The following is a 15,662-nucleotide window of genomic DNA, read 5'->3' on the forward strand; positions in this document are numbered from 1 at the left end:
ACCACATGTCACTCACAGAGCATAATTCTTACTCCTTGGAATATAGTCTCACTCACCACGTGTTAGTCTCACTTCTTAGACCATCATGCCACTCACAGAGTATGAGTTTTAATGCCTTGGAACATAGGTTAGTCGTCTTTTCACACTCAGTAGATATTAGTTTCACTTATTGATCATCCGTACTTGACCAGTACTCACAGAGTACTAGTCTTACTGTATGAAGTATAGTCTCACTCGCAGGGCATTGGTGGTACTTGTTGGACCATCATGTCACTCACCTAGTACAAGTCTTAAACCTTTGACATAGTCTCATTCAGTGGGTGTCATTCTCATTTCTTGATCATTATGTCACTCAGATAGTAGGAGGCATAGTCTCACTTACTGTGTGCTAGTCTTACTTCCTGGACCACCACTGTCACTCACACAGTACAAGCCTTACACCTTGGAGTATAGTCGCACTCACTAGGGGTTAGTCTCACGTCTTGGACCACCCTTCCACTCCGCAGAGTACCAGTCTTAATTAATCTTCTGAACACAGTGTCATTCAGTGAGTATCAGTCTTACACCTGGACGCACAGTCTCACTCATTGTAAGTCGCACTTCTTTCCGCACTGCCTCACTCATTCGGTAGAAGTCCCACACCTTGGAACACACTCATACCGATTGAGTTCTTCTACGTGATGTACAGCCTCACTGGTTGACAACGAGTCAAAGTGCCTCACCTTAAGTGTGAGCTTCAAGCCTTGGTTCACTCTCTTCAGCTGGCTACTGGCCAGAGATGGGACAACCGTGATGGACTTAAATGGTGATCCAGCCGCGCTGTCTTGGCCCAGCCACTTCCACTCCTAGCATGCCACCGCAGCAATGCCACAGTATTGTTCAACTCAGTGACCAGATGTGTATCTAGATTCTTTTTGACCCAATAGCAACATGTAAGTTAAGACATGAACCGAACTGGGAAGGCGCAGTGACCTAGACACGTGCAGGGATAAGGTCCCTGCCGGACAATGGGTGGGGAGATTAATAAAGTGTTGACTTACATGTTTATATGAGCAGGATGACATGCATGTGATGGACACTGCTGCTAGGGCTAAAGGTGGGGTGTGTATGCTGTGTATTCCTAGCTCAGTTTCAGGAATGGCCTGGGAAGCGGTGTACAGACACCACTGACTCCTTTATGGAGGCCACTTTCTTACAGGGCAGGTTGCACATGCAGAGCCCACAGCATAGCAGGACATGCATAGGGATGCATAGAATGACAGGGCCAGGCACAATGGACAGGGAGCCATGAGAGGCAGGACTACTTTGGCAGAGTGTGAGAGTGCTGATTGCAGTTACAGGCCAGCAATGTGTCTTACATGGCCTACCCTTGGAGTAGGTATCATTGCACTCATCTCAGGACACCAGTGAAAAGGAAAACAACATGGTGTACAAGGCAGTGCAAGACAGTGAAGAGGAGGACAGTACACGCTAACCGATACGTTGTGGGCAATGCAACCTGAACTACTGACTGTGTTGTGGGGAAACAATGGTGTTATTTGTGTATTATTTGTCAGCAGCATTTTGGTACCCAGGCGAAAGGCAATTGTCATCATTAGGGACAGTTTTGCTCATCAGAGGACACATTGCCGACAGGGTGATTGCACAAGTTATGGTCACTGTTGGCAGGTCTCTCTGAGACTGCCAGGGCAAAGCTCTAGATCTGTGCATGTGTACGGGTTCTTTAACTACTTATAGCAACTCTCACCCCAAGGCCCCTCCGGGAATATTTTTTTCTGGATCTGAGGAGTACGGTCAGACTGCAGTGAGTGGTAGTGAGTCAGCTGTGGGGACTGGGGAATTTAGGTTGACTTGGAGGAAGTTCCAAAGTTGGTGGGTTGTTTTGTTTTCTGTAGGCAGAAGGCTTCAGAACTTTCCCAGAAAGTTCACAGTACACCCTGTGCTCCATAAGGTATTTTATGGGCCAGTGTGATTGCCAATATTGCACTCCTTGGCTTACTGGTGCCCTCACATGTAGTCCCAGAGTTCTGCTGTAGCATCTGTTGTCTAACTGCCCTGTGTATGAGTAGTTGTGGTTTTGGGGCTGACAGCAGGAGAAGTGTGGCACAATGGTTAGAGCGGCAGACCCTGATGCAGAGATCGGGCCTGGGACCAGGGTTCAGTTCCTGCCTCGGCGGGTCTTGGGCTCAATTCCCTTGGACCAGATAATTCTCGCCTCTGTGCCTAATCTAATTAATGGGTCCCACTCTGTAACTCTGGGCAATAGTTTGCTTAATCTCCACAACGGCCCTGACAGTGCTTGGATGCCTGGCTTCACCCTGGGGCTGGCCAGGAGTGGGTGCCTCACAGGGTAAAGCCAGGAGGGGTTCCACAGCGGTATGCATAAAGCGCCTTGAGACCCTAACGGGTGAGTAGTGCGCTACACAAATTTGAAGTTTACATTTTTACATTTATGTTTACGTTTACAGCGCTTGTCCATCCACCATTCATAGTCATTTGCTGGCTGCTGTTGTGTAATAAGAAGCCGGAACCTGCCCCACAACTGAGTCAGGTACATGAGTCACCGCTGAAGCACCAAAATAGAGTGTTCAATCCTTCATCATGTCTAGCTGTGTTCCCTGATGTATTTCCTTTGTTCGCTTGGGTTGGCTTGTGGTTTGGTGTCATCAACCATGCCTTCAAAGGGTACCCATTAGCACGTGTGGAGGGAAGGGTGGAATCATTAGGAGTCTGCGTAGTGGACAACTCCCCGGGTAAGACACAGTTCCCGTGCCTGGATCTTTGCATCTTGGATGCCCACTGCATGCCAAGAGCTGGAGACCTCTTTTGAGTATATGGTAAAGTGTGATTGGGCATCACATATCAGCTGTACTTTAATTTAGAAAAAAATATCCAAGTAATTCTCCTTCCAACAAGGTGCCTCCACAGACGAAACTGCCTCAACAATGCTCTAGTTATTGCCTTAAAAGAGGGAGCAGTGAGGGGGGGGGCCTGCCCCCGATTCAAAACTATCACACACGGACACATACACGCCCACACTAATTTCGAGCTTCGTGGAGTATCCTACGTGGTACCCGAGTGAGTTTGTTACATAACAATGTGTTTCAAGTCTTTATAAGTAGGCCAGCCACGTCTTCCTTCCTTTGTAATTTTAGGTTGGTCCCAAAAATGCGGGCAGGGCTGATGCACAACCGAAGTGGAGTTTGTTGGAAGAAAGAGTGGTATACTTTTTTTTGGTTTCCTGTTTTTGTGAGAGTTATTCTGTCTGTAAGAGAAAGCTTAGTTTGTAGCGTTTTTTTTTGTTAGAGGATACTTAACGTTCAATTAACGCTTGACCTTTTTCTCTATTGCAAGTGTTTTGAGTTGTATTTGTCTTTTTGGATTGTTGAATTTTTATGTACATGTCACATTTCATGTCCCATTTTGAGTACTAGCATGTTCTCTTTTTTTTAATAGCCAACTTTATTGCTTTTGATGAGAAAAACTCACAAGGTAGAACCAGTACACTAGACAACTTGAGCAATTAGACACATATTTGCGTACAGTGTGATACATTTTGTAGGGGGGCGTTAGCCTAATATAGTCCCATTTAATCATACTTTACACATGATAGGAACATTACAGTAGCATTCACCTTCCTCCATATGTATACAGTCCGCAGCCATTGAGACCAGATTTTATAGAATTTCCTAGAACAGCCCCTAGCCTGGATTACTATTTTGGCGCACCGTTCCAGTCCCCGCCTCCACTGTACTAGGGAGGGCGGTGCTGAGCGCCCAGCGTGTGGCAGTGGCGTAGCGTGGGTTGTCAGCACCCGGGGCAAGGCAAGTAATTTGCCCCCCCTAACCCGGGGCAAGGCAAGTAATTTGCGCCCCCTAACCCGTGGATTTTAGCACTCGAGTCTCTTCCAAGATGTTGCACCCGGTGCGGCCGGCCCCCCCTGCAGCCCCCACGCTACGCCACTGGCGTGTGGTGATGTCTCTTTTACCTATAAGCAGCGCTATGCCCAAAAATGTTTTTTGTGGCCGCGTGCCATCGACTCCCTCCATCACCCCCAGAAGAACCACCAACGGGGAAGGCTCAAGGGTGAGCTCCAGCACCGCCGAAAGCTCACCCAAGATTTGTGACCAGTAGCGTGCGATGAAGGGTGAGGACCAGGCTATATGGAAGAAATCGGCAGGTGAGTGAGCGCATCTATTGCAGTCCGGGTTTGTGCGCAGCCCTGCCCGATGGAGCCTAGTAGGGGTGAAGTATGCACTGCGTAAATAATAAGTTAGTATTACGCGTAGTCTGGCAGATATGATGAGAGTGCGTGGTGCCATTAATGCGTCTCTCCAATCATCGTCTTCCATAGGCCCAATCCATGTCTCCCATTGGGAGCACTGAAGAGACGTGGAACCATTCAGTACTAACGATCGATAAATAGCATGTTCTCTTTTTAGTTTTTATTTTAATTCATTTACCTCATTTTTTTTTTCTTCTAGTTTGGGTTAAGGTTGCGGCTGATTTTAATATGTGGGAATTAAATGGCGGGACCTGTAGGTGTTTTATGGTATACTCGTTTGTCCATCCCTTCATGCTCTGTTTGACTGGGGCTGGACACGGCATTAGGGGTTCAGTCATATCCCTCTTACGAGAAGGAACATACATTACATACATTATAATCTGTCACCATATTGACGAGCATCATCAAAGTCCAGTTGCACAGGAATGCTGATAGGTCTTCAGTGAGTAATGGATATTCATGGTGTTGCTTAGACATTTGTGCCCCAGTGATAAAAGCACCCTGCCCCTTACCTTCTCTCTCCCACACATTCTCTGGTTCAGATTCGGTGGGATAAAAGACCCTTGGGCCTTCACCCAGACCCTGGCAGCACTGGAACAGGTACCCTGGCTACATAGAATGGAGCACTGATGTTAAAAGGGGCATTTGAGCTGAGTGCAAAGAAGTGACAACAGGACTAGCAGTCATGGTTGGTGTTTAGGAGGCTAGCGCGCTTCCTGTGGATGCTGCCCACAATGTACCACGCGCAATACATGCCTCCACAACACAAGCAGCAGCAACAATTTCAGCAGCAAACTACACATAGACACATAGGGCCCACGCCTTCCGCTTCCACTTCCACGTTTGATACCCAGCATTGCGGACTCTTGGCTTGCTTGGCTCACACGCAATAGATCTTGAGACCCTGGTACGGTCTGCTAATACTACAACACATAAAGTGACTACCGTTCGGCACACCTAGCGCTAACTGCAGCCTGATTACCAGACATACAGATTGGAGCTTAATAAGGACTCCGAACCTTCCGCAAATTGGCTGGAATTACACTTATTAATTTCTGAAAGGTTGACATCATCAAACCTCGCCACAAGTTTATTTTTATATGACTCTTGCATATTTTGAGCGGATAGTACTATCAGCTATTGCGACGGTTCTATTTTTGTGGACCAGGACAGAACGTCATGGTTATTTTACATGTTACAAAGTGATTTATTACATGCCTTGAAAAAGTCACTGTTAGTGACGAAACACGTGTCGGCTGTTGTTTTGATGTCAAGGATAATTGGATTTACTACGGATTTTGGAATCAATAATCTTTGGACTGGCTTTTCATACATATAGTACTTTGTGGATTTTAATTGATGGACTTCTGTTTGAGTGATTTGGTGTTTCTTTATGATATAATAGACCCTTTAGGTTTAATATCAGCAACCATACCCCTGGTTGGTAGGGTAGTGAACACCAAGTGAGCACCAACCCATACTATTTGCTTGAACAAAAGAAAACAAACCTCTACAATCAGCCCACTTAAAAAGTGCGATCATTATACCACTCCTCCCCATTTTTCTTTTAGATTCACTTAATGTGACGTTTCACAAGCACTTGGTGCTCTAGCACACTTAACCTGCTAAGTTACATCCACCCCCATCTACAAAATCTAAGACTTTCCGTAAACCTTTGGAGGAGGAATGTATTGCATGCAAAGGAATCCAGAATAATGCGTGGACCACAAATCCTCCTGCAGGGGGTACTCAATTGTACGCTGAGTCCCTTATAAAACTCAGAAATCCTTCCAACTAAGGGTGTTATCACGTGCATGCAGAATGTGTTCAATAATATCTTAGACACGTGTGATGAAAAATTTAGAAGCACACTATGGGGGTGATTCTGACCACGGCGGACGGCGGTCGCCGCCCGCCAAGCGGTTCCCGCCGAAAGACCGCTCCGCGGTCAAAAGACCGCGGCGGTCATTCTGGCTTTCCCACTGGGCCGGCGGGCGACCGCCGAAAGTCCGCCCGCCAGCCCAGCGGGAAACACCCTTCCCACGAGGACGCCGGCTCAGAATGGAGCCGGCGGAGTGGGAAGGTGCGACGGGTGCAGTTGCACCCGTCGCGAATTTCAGTGTCTGCAAAGCAGACACTGAAATTCTTCGTGGGGCCCTCTTACGGGGGCCCCTGCAGTGCCCATGCCATTGGCATGGGCACTGCAGGGGCCCCCAGGGGCCCCGCGGCACCCCCTACCGCCATCCTGTTCCTGGCGGGAGAACCGCCAGGAACCGGATGGCGGTAGGGGGTGTCAGAATCCCCATGGCGGCGGAGCGCGCTCCGCCGCCATGGAGGATTCTCAAGGGCAGCGGGAAGTCGGCGGTACACCGCCGACTTTCCGTTTCTGGCCGCGGCTGAACCGCCGCGGTTAGAATGCCCAGCGGTGCACCGCCAGCCTGTTGGCGGTGCTACCGCCGACCTCCGCCATGGCGGTAATTACCGCCAGGGTCAGAATGACCCCCTATGTTTCAATATCATTCTTAACAACCAGCCACAACCAAACTTCATCAGAAAACTCCTCCAAAGGAGTGGTGTAGTCTAGTGCATGTAAATGTGTTCAATATGGCATGTGTGGTGCATTAATGCAGAAGCAGAAAAGTGACATCTTTCAAACATGTTATGGAAAAATATTAGTTCCCTGTCCCATGAATCTCACCATTCTCCATTCTCCTTCCTCCCAGCCAGCTTCCCAAGGACTATTGTGAAGCTATTGAAGCTGTGGCCTTTTATGGTTTAACAAATATACCTGGACACACTCCTTTGTCAGATCTTACCACTAATACCTGGGAAGTGTGGTTTGACCACATTTGCTGTGGCCTGTTTGGAACTGTGGGGGCACAGTTCTAGTTTAGAAATGTTCATTTCATAATTTCAGCATTCTCAAATAGTGATAAAAATAAAGATACTGATAGCCCAGGCACTTGGCATGTGTCTGCAGAAACGGTGAACCTGACAAAAGTGGCCTGTACAATTTCACCCAGCAAGGTTTGCAGCCTGTTGGTAGCTTTGGCTAGCTCAACTAGATTTTTCTTTTTTGGGGCTATAAATTACAGGATTATTTTTTGGGATGGTTCTGCCACTTTTATGACAGTCAAGGCTGTTTTAGGTCTTAACAGCAGAAAGCTCCTGTCATTGCAAACCAAGTGATGAGACTGCTGTCATTATTTTTGGAGGTACAAAATACTACAATTATAATACTGGAGATGATGGGGATTCTCTATTGTGAATAACTGGGTTAAGGCACTTAACCCATACAGCAACATCCTGAAATCCCTTATCTTTCTGATGGATACTTCTAAACACAATTGCTACCCCACGCCCGTAAGTGGCACCACTGTTTTCTGCAGTGGCTTTGCACCTCCTCCGGAGTGATGGCAAGGATTTGTATAAAGATATCACCCCTTTGCGCTGATATCAGTTTCTTTCTTACTGGGCCATTCAACATGGAGCCTCAGCTGCAAGACATTATTTCAAAAAGTGTGTTAGGACAGTGTCTCCCCCGAAGACCACAAGCTTCAATCTGTGCAGCAACTGCGGGAAGCAAATGTAAGCCACGGGCCCACATGACATCTGCAAGTGATGTTTATGGTCCAAGCATGAAGTCCTGCAGCAAATGCTCTCTGTTGCACCCACACACCATCAGGGAGCATGAGGCAAAGCTATATGTCGTCAAGCAAAGAAACTTAGGGCCTGATTTAGTGTGGCGGACAGGTACTCCATCACAAACGTGACGCTATCCTGCCCGCTGTATTACGATTCCCATAGGACATAATGGAATCGTAATATGGCACATGGGATATCCGTCACATTTATGACGGAGTAACCCTTATCCACCAAACTCTAAATCAGGCCCTCAGTCACTCTGTAAGGTATTGGGCCGCTCCTTTTATAAGTACTGAGCTCGCTTCCACTGCAGGTCCTGGTCTCACTCATCAGGTAAGTTAACTAAGAAGTGGAAAGATACATTCATACAGGATTCTTCTCGTTTCTGTCACTATCACTGTGGGTAGATATGCAATTGGCACTCGAAGGATCAGATTTTGCCAGTTTTTTCTGACCCTGGACCTGTCACTAGGCTGGTCGTGACGTTCTACAAGTTTCCTGGGCCATCTTTGACCCCGCTGCAGATCCAGGCCTACCCGGAAGTCATGCTGTAGCTGTTTGGATTTATTTCCCTACCCGCGATCTGCTCGGTGCCCCAGTTGGATTTCCACCAGCAGGGCCTGTCCCAGCACTAACTGACACCATTAAGCCATCCTCTAGCAGCAATTGTCTAAACTCTCCAGCCAGTCTTGGCTCCAATCCCTATGCCTTCTTCAGATCCAGCATCAGTCTGCGCTTTGCATCATTATCTCATTAGGAAATAACTCAGGCACAGCCTCTAGTTTACGATGACTCCTGAGAAGTGTCACTGCTACAATGCCAGTACTACCACGGGCTAGAGAATTTATTTGGATATCATTATGACTTAATAATTAGGGCACTGTCCAGGGCTTTCCATACATTCTTCATGATGAAGATAAAAAAGGGACAGATAATTTGCTCCTCCCACATTACACCGATGGAGGCCTACGTTGACATTTGCCAATGATAGTAGCCTGGATACTTCAAATAAACAGAGTTGGACACCTCTCTAGAGCTCCTTGGCAGAGGAGAGTGCCTCTTTTGGGGTGGTAGTCCTCAGAGCTGCAAAGATGTTAGACCTTCAGTTTCCCCCAGTAGAAACCGAGGTAAATCTACTACATTAGATCCTGCAGCCTACTCTAGCAATTTTAGAGCCATGGATGCCTTTAAATGAGGCTCTGACAGTAATATTGGTGGTGGCCTGTCCCAGCTCATGCTCTGCTTTAACCATGAGCCTTTCTGACCTTTCAGAAAGTCTTACTGCTAAGGAAGTAGCCCCCGCTTCATCGGCTGCAACATAGCAGCTAGGGCAGGTCCTGGTCTGATGTTGCTATTTGCGGAGCTCAAGTTAGACAAGGGTCGCGTGACCCGTAGAGCAGGTTTTCATCTAGCCACCAGGACTCCGCATATTTTTGCCTCCGCAGCACAGGGCTGAGCCCGGGGGAGTATGTAACAGGCTAAGTGTGGGATTCTCCAGAGCGTGTTTAGAGACTCCGTGTACTGCCAAACGGGTAAGTTGTTTCCCAGATGGGCCCACGAGTGGCCGAATACCCTCTGTGAAGCCTTTTTTAGCCGCCCGCTAGCAATATATTATTGTTCTGCTTATTTTCTCTTGCACAGTGATGACCGCCTCATTAATATTGGTGTGCATCTGTAGATAATGTCCTTTTACGGCTGGGTTCACCAAGTTAGCTTTGAAGTAATTGGGCGCGGGTTCGTGCCTCATTGTGATTGGCTGTGGTTAATGCTGGCACCAATGGCTTAAGCGCGGGAAATGATTACTGACGACTCTCAAGAGCACACGGACTGCTTCCTCTGGACGTCCCTTTAAATCGCCGTAAGTAACTCGAGTCTTGCCGACTATTTATAATTATTTCTGGATGTACACAAAGGAGAGCGGATATATATCATTGTGCTCTATTCGACTTGGATTAACTCTGTGTTAAATAAGAGTTGTTAACACACTATACAGTAAGAACCCCATAGAGTCGCTAGTTTTGTGGCACCCGGGGGGTGCACTGGTTAGAAGTAACTGCATGCCACCTACACAAGACCCCATAGGAGTCTCTGTCTTGGTTTTTGAATTTGCAGAATTGGTATGTTGCAAATGACACTAGACAGGCTGACTTATTGGCTTGTTGAATTCCTAAAGTTGATTTTCTTCTGGGCTCAACCACAGCCTTGGCCTTTTTGGCACCTGATTTGGCTCATAAGTCACGCAGAGCTTTAGTTTTTAAGCACCTTTTCTTTAATTATAGCCAACTTTTTTTATATATATATATGTACATATATATATATATATATATTGTTTGTTCATTAGGTACTTCACTCTTCCATTGTCCTGAGGAGGCCCTTACTTGGCAGGGGCCAAAACGCATCAACTCCTTTTTTGGAGGTGTTCTTTAAACCAGAGATATATTCAGTCACATTTAGAACTCACATTGGAAAGTAGTGGACAGGAGTGTCCTTGTGTGTTTTCCTCATTAACTACCTCCCATGTGGACTGGTCTTAAAGTAAGTATTACAGCCACATTACGCTTATTGAATTGGAAGACTGGAATAAGACTGTATTTGGCACATTTATTCCAGATTTAGCCAGAAGTCTGGCATCTCTGTTTTTTGTAGTTTTTTATGTGGTTTTTGATAATTCTCTGCTTATTCATTTAACATGCAGATTGGTGTTTACTTTTCTTTCTCTGACTGGAAAGCGAGAGGTTTTTCGAAATATATTAGCAGATAAAAAAGCATAAATGAAGCACATTTTTGGTAATGCTGATGTATGATGGAAACAAACACTTTTAATGGGATCAAAATAAATCAAGGCACTTTACTTAGTTATGCGGGAATGACAATTATTCGCTGATACCAGATTCCACACATTCTCATTTGTACGTGATACAGTTTTATCAGTAAAACTGCATGCCCGTGCACAGTTATTTGCCATTTCAATGGAAAATGTGTTGTACGTAAATGACTGTGCACGACCACAACATGCTTTGTGCAACAGTGTACTCCCATGCGTCACTGGCTGCATAGCACACCCTTACCGCTCTCCTGCTCAATGGGCGTGACTCATGTGTTTCACTTGGTCACAGTCCAGACTTAGATGATGTAACATTGATAGCAGCACCCCAGCCCTGAAATTTGTTCCAGCGCCACTGGATGCTTTCAAGCTACGTTCACAGAATAGGTGCTGTCCTGATATCCCTGATGAGTGTAAATTAGGTATGACATGGATGTTGTGTATGAGGTAGGCAAGTGTTGATGATGTAGAACAACAGTGATCTGCACTGGTTGGTAATGCAGCACTCAAATTATGTCTCCCTATTGGAGCATTGAATTAGCAGATGACAGAGCTACATCACAAGATTTAGTAACAAAAATATACGTTTTTAAGGCTTCTTGGATAAAAAGGCGTTAACTGATCATGTCCTATATTTGCTTTTATGGGGAAAGTGTTTTTCTCTGCATCCTCTATTAAAGGTCCCCTCTAGCTGTCACTCAAAGGGTAATCCAATCTTTCCAACAACTAGTGCGTCGGTGCTTTCTACTGTGAGTTTATACTTGCAGGTGATTATTACCTTAGCCACATCCACCCCTCACACACGGGGTTTCCCCACACCCTTTCACCCGCACCTCACGGCCATCATAAAGTGATCTCACTGGCTGAAATCCAGGGAAACTTTAACATTGCAGCATCTTGCATGTTGGGACGTGTAGCTCCCTATCCAGGAGGGAGAAAGTGAAACCACGTTGATGTGATTACCCACGCAATTGCTCCGTGTTCTAAAGTCAGTTTCTGTGCTATCCTAACTACTGTGTCAGTTCTTGCTCCTTCTTCGTGCTTTGTGACTGCTGTGCACGATTCATAGCTGCCAAGTGGTACCATCTTGTATCTAGCACCTTTTCCCAGTACCGGTTACGCCTGGTGGGATACCTGGAGTGGGACTATGCATATTGTAAGGTACTGGTGGAGAAAATCCAGAGCAGCTTAGAAACGTAACACACAAGATGTGGAAGTCCCTGATTTGTAAACGTACACCTGGATTTGTGTTTCTCAGTGTTTCTGATACATGTTGCAAGCCAAATTGCCCTAAACCACGTTTGACACCTTTGGGATGTCTTAACTTTTTAGTCAACATCACTTTGACTGTCTTGATTTTTAAGACCAGGCAACACTAGAAGTTGCAGAATACAAAGTGCTATTGGCTGAAAAGCCAGCATTGCACATGACCTGGGCTACCCAGCCTCTTTGAAAGTTGACCCTCCATCCTTCTCCTGGACTCCAAGGTCCATATTTATCACTCTTTCATGCAGTGCAACGCAGCAAGACAACTTGCTGCCTTGCATGAAAGGGAGAGATGGCACGAATGCGCCATATCTATCAAGATATCCCACATTCCTGTCCTCTGAGTGTGCTGGTACTCAATCAGCAGCATAGCTCCAACGCAGGCACCTTTGCGCCATGGTGCAAGGGTGCCTGCATTACAGGCAGGATTGCTTTGGTGCAGGAGGGACAGCTTCCTGCACAAAAACAATAATTGGAGGCATATTCCTCTTTCTAAGTGTGCTGCAGAATGCAACACAACAACGAAGAGAAATATAAGAATTTCTACTTGTTACGCCCCGGGGGGGGGGGGAAGGTGTACATCTCTGACACATTCCCAGATATATCAGTGTTGGTAAAACTGGGAATGCCTCTGGGTACATATACTGATATGTGGGAGCCCTCACACTCCATCCATGTACGCCCCCACAACGTTACTCCAGAATTGCCAATTAATCCCTAAACACACCCTGATACCAGATGGGTTCGCAACCTCAAACATGACTACTCAGATTTCCCAAGGATATTGTGGAAGAAGATCTACCCTTTTGTTGTTACTCAGAGCACCCACGATGGGACACAAGAAAGATGTCAAAATTTAATTTAGAGAATTTATTGCAGCAATGTTATTCTTGCATAAAACACATGAGTTGTGATTATTATGAAAACAATACAAAGCATGGTAACCAACATTACAAAAATGGTGAAAAAGCTAAACAGTTCAACCATGGTTATTTTATTGTGTTGGTACATGCCTATCTGCAACTACCTCTACTATCGAAAGCATAGTCCCTCTGACAGATCTATTCTGACAACCTGACCCCACCCCCATACCTGGTTAAGATGTACCGGGAAGCCAGGAAGCCGGTCTGGTGTAATGCAGGCTACTTGTCCTGTAGACAGTAGAGGTCAGATTCAGGTTAGCATCAGAGTCAACCAAGTTGTATCTCAGGGACTGCGTGCTGCATTCCAGGATAACCCCAGTGGAAGTGCAATGTCAAGTAGGATTCTGTATATAGTTAAAAAAAATGCCAGAGGACTGGGACTCAATCCACGTATAGCATCGAAAAATGTTTACATGATTCCTAGCTAGCTCACAGTGCCCCGCCTAAACCCCTTAACACACCAGGGTAACAGATGGGTTTCGCAAACTCGAACATGACTACCCAGATTCCCAGGAAAATAGTGGAAACAGATCTACCATGTCATTGTCACTCAGAGTACCCAGACTGAGACACATAAAAGATGTGAAAATGTAATTTATAGGATTTATTGCAACAATCTTGTTCTTCCATAAAACACATGAGCTGTGATTTTTAGGCAAACAAGACAAAGCATGGTAACCAGTGTTACAAGAATGGTGAAAAAATAAACAGTTCAACCATGGTTATGTAATTGTGTTGGTACACTCCTATTTGCAACTACCTATACTATCGAGAGCATAGTGGGAGTACCCTCTGCCAGATCTATTGGGGCAACCGACCCCTCATACCTGGGTAAAATGTACCAGGAAGCCAGGCTGGTGTAGTGCACGCTATTTGACCTGTGGAGTGTAGAGGTCAGATTTAGGATCATCATCAGTCAGCAAAACTGCATCTTGGGCACTGTGTACCGCATTCCAGGTGGCCTTGCGTGGCTTAGTAAATCTCATCTAGGTTTTGTTTCACCCTTGCGTCACTTTGCGTTGAACAACAGCAACACAGAAGTTTGATAAATATAGCTCTAAGTCTGCAGAGGGGAAATTGCCACTGAAAGTGATGCATTTTCCAATGAAAGCTCCCCTCACAATGAAGTGGTATTCTAAAGAGCAATGGACCTACACAGAGAGGGCAGAACAAAAATGATATATTTAGTTAGAAGGAGCTTCAGTGTGCTAAAGAAAATCCGCTCTCAAGCCTACTTGAAGGCTGGATGAATTTACTAAGGAATAGTAAGCAAAGTGCAATATCATTATGCAAAGTGTCAAAAATCCCTCCTCTCATTAGTTGAGCATCTAAAGTTGTTTGTCCTATTTACATTGTTTTTTGATAGACATTTCGCATTAAACATCAAAAGAGAATGCATGTGACAGAAACTAAAACTTAGCAACCCAGGTGCACAGCTTCCTCTTGTGAAAAGGGCAAATACTTTGAAAAGAGATACATGAAGAATAATTTGTAGGTGGTGAGTTAGGAAATTAAAAATCCTTGCTTAGAGGTGCAAAGTATAAGAGTTTGGCTAAATACATCAGAGGCGAAAGAGCCTAAAAAAGTTGTGTTTACAGTGAGTATTTAAAATGGCACTTGTTAAAGCACGATGAAGTCAGCTAGTACCGGTTTTTAAAGGAAACTGAGCAATTTCTCAAGAGCATATGGGTCAGGAGATTTGGGCAATGGTGGTAGTAATGTCTGAACAAACAGTCCATGTCCAGGGCATTAGTACATAGTTTCAGGCTGTTGCCTGAGTCATAAAACAAGCACTGCTGTTGCCAAAACCCATAGTGTGTCTGTTGTGTGCTACTGTGGGAAGCGTGAGCTCCTGCTCCCATACTGCACCAGTGTCGCTGGCAAGTAGCCATGTGACATAAGCAGAACTCCAAGATAGTAAGGTGTGCCAGCTAGGAGCATCAGGCGTGTGGCTCAGCCAGTGATATTCGGGAGTCTGGTGTGCATCTCAATTTCTTTCAACTAAAAAAGCAGTGGACTGCAGGGTGGAGCGGTGAGATGGCTATAGTTCAGGATTGACTGTTTTCATGAGGAACAGAGTCAAGATTGATTTGTATTAGGTAGCCCTCTTCCTAGAGAGGGACAGTGTGGGAAAAACAGCGAGTTGGAATGCTACCCAAAGTAAATGCCACTAGTTAGACTATTTGCAGGTATTCATCCCATCACCTGTTGGGTGTTTGATTGCCAGTCGTATGCCTGGAAACGTGCAACTAGCACATAGTGACAAGCCTGCTGTTTCCAATGTTTGTGAATTCAAAAAAAGAAGTACATTTGCACCCGATCAAGGAGTACTTCTATGTGGGTGGAGATTTACTACTTTTCTGGTAAACCAGCTACTATACATATTTATGTTGCCTTATGTTATGTGCATATATAACACACACTATCACCCACGAGGGTATCCTAGTGCTGCGCAGGTGTGCTCCTAGCCCTGCCTATGTTAGGTTGGTTGATTGAAAAGCCAAGACTTCAGCTTCTTGCAGAGTTTAAGAAGAGAGTAGGAGGCTCTGATGTGGAGAGGGAGGCCTTCCATGCTATAGGAACAATGTAAGAGAACGTCCATCCTACCGGTCTGGTTCTGTGTATGCTTAGGATGAGTGCAAGTAGGAGTCCTGTTGAGGGGAGGTGTCTGGGTGATTAGTGCAAGGAGATACGACTGTTAAGGTAGGTGGGGCCTGAG

This window comes from Pleurodeles waltl, chromosome 6 (assembly GCF_031143425.1).
Source record: "Pleurodeles waltl isolate 20211129_DDA chromosome 6, aPleWal1.hap1.20221129, whole genome shotgun sequence".
In the NCBI taxonomy this organism is placed as follows: Eukaryota; Metazoa; Chordata; class Amphibia; order Caudata; family Salamandridae; genus Pleurodeles; species Pleurodeles waltl.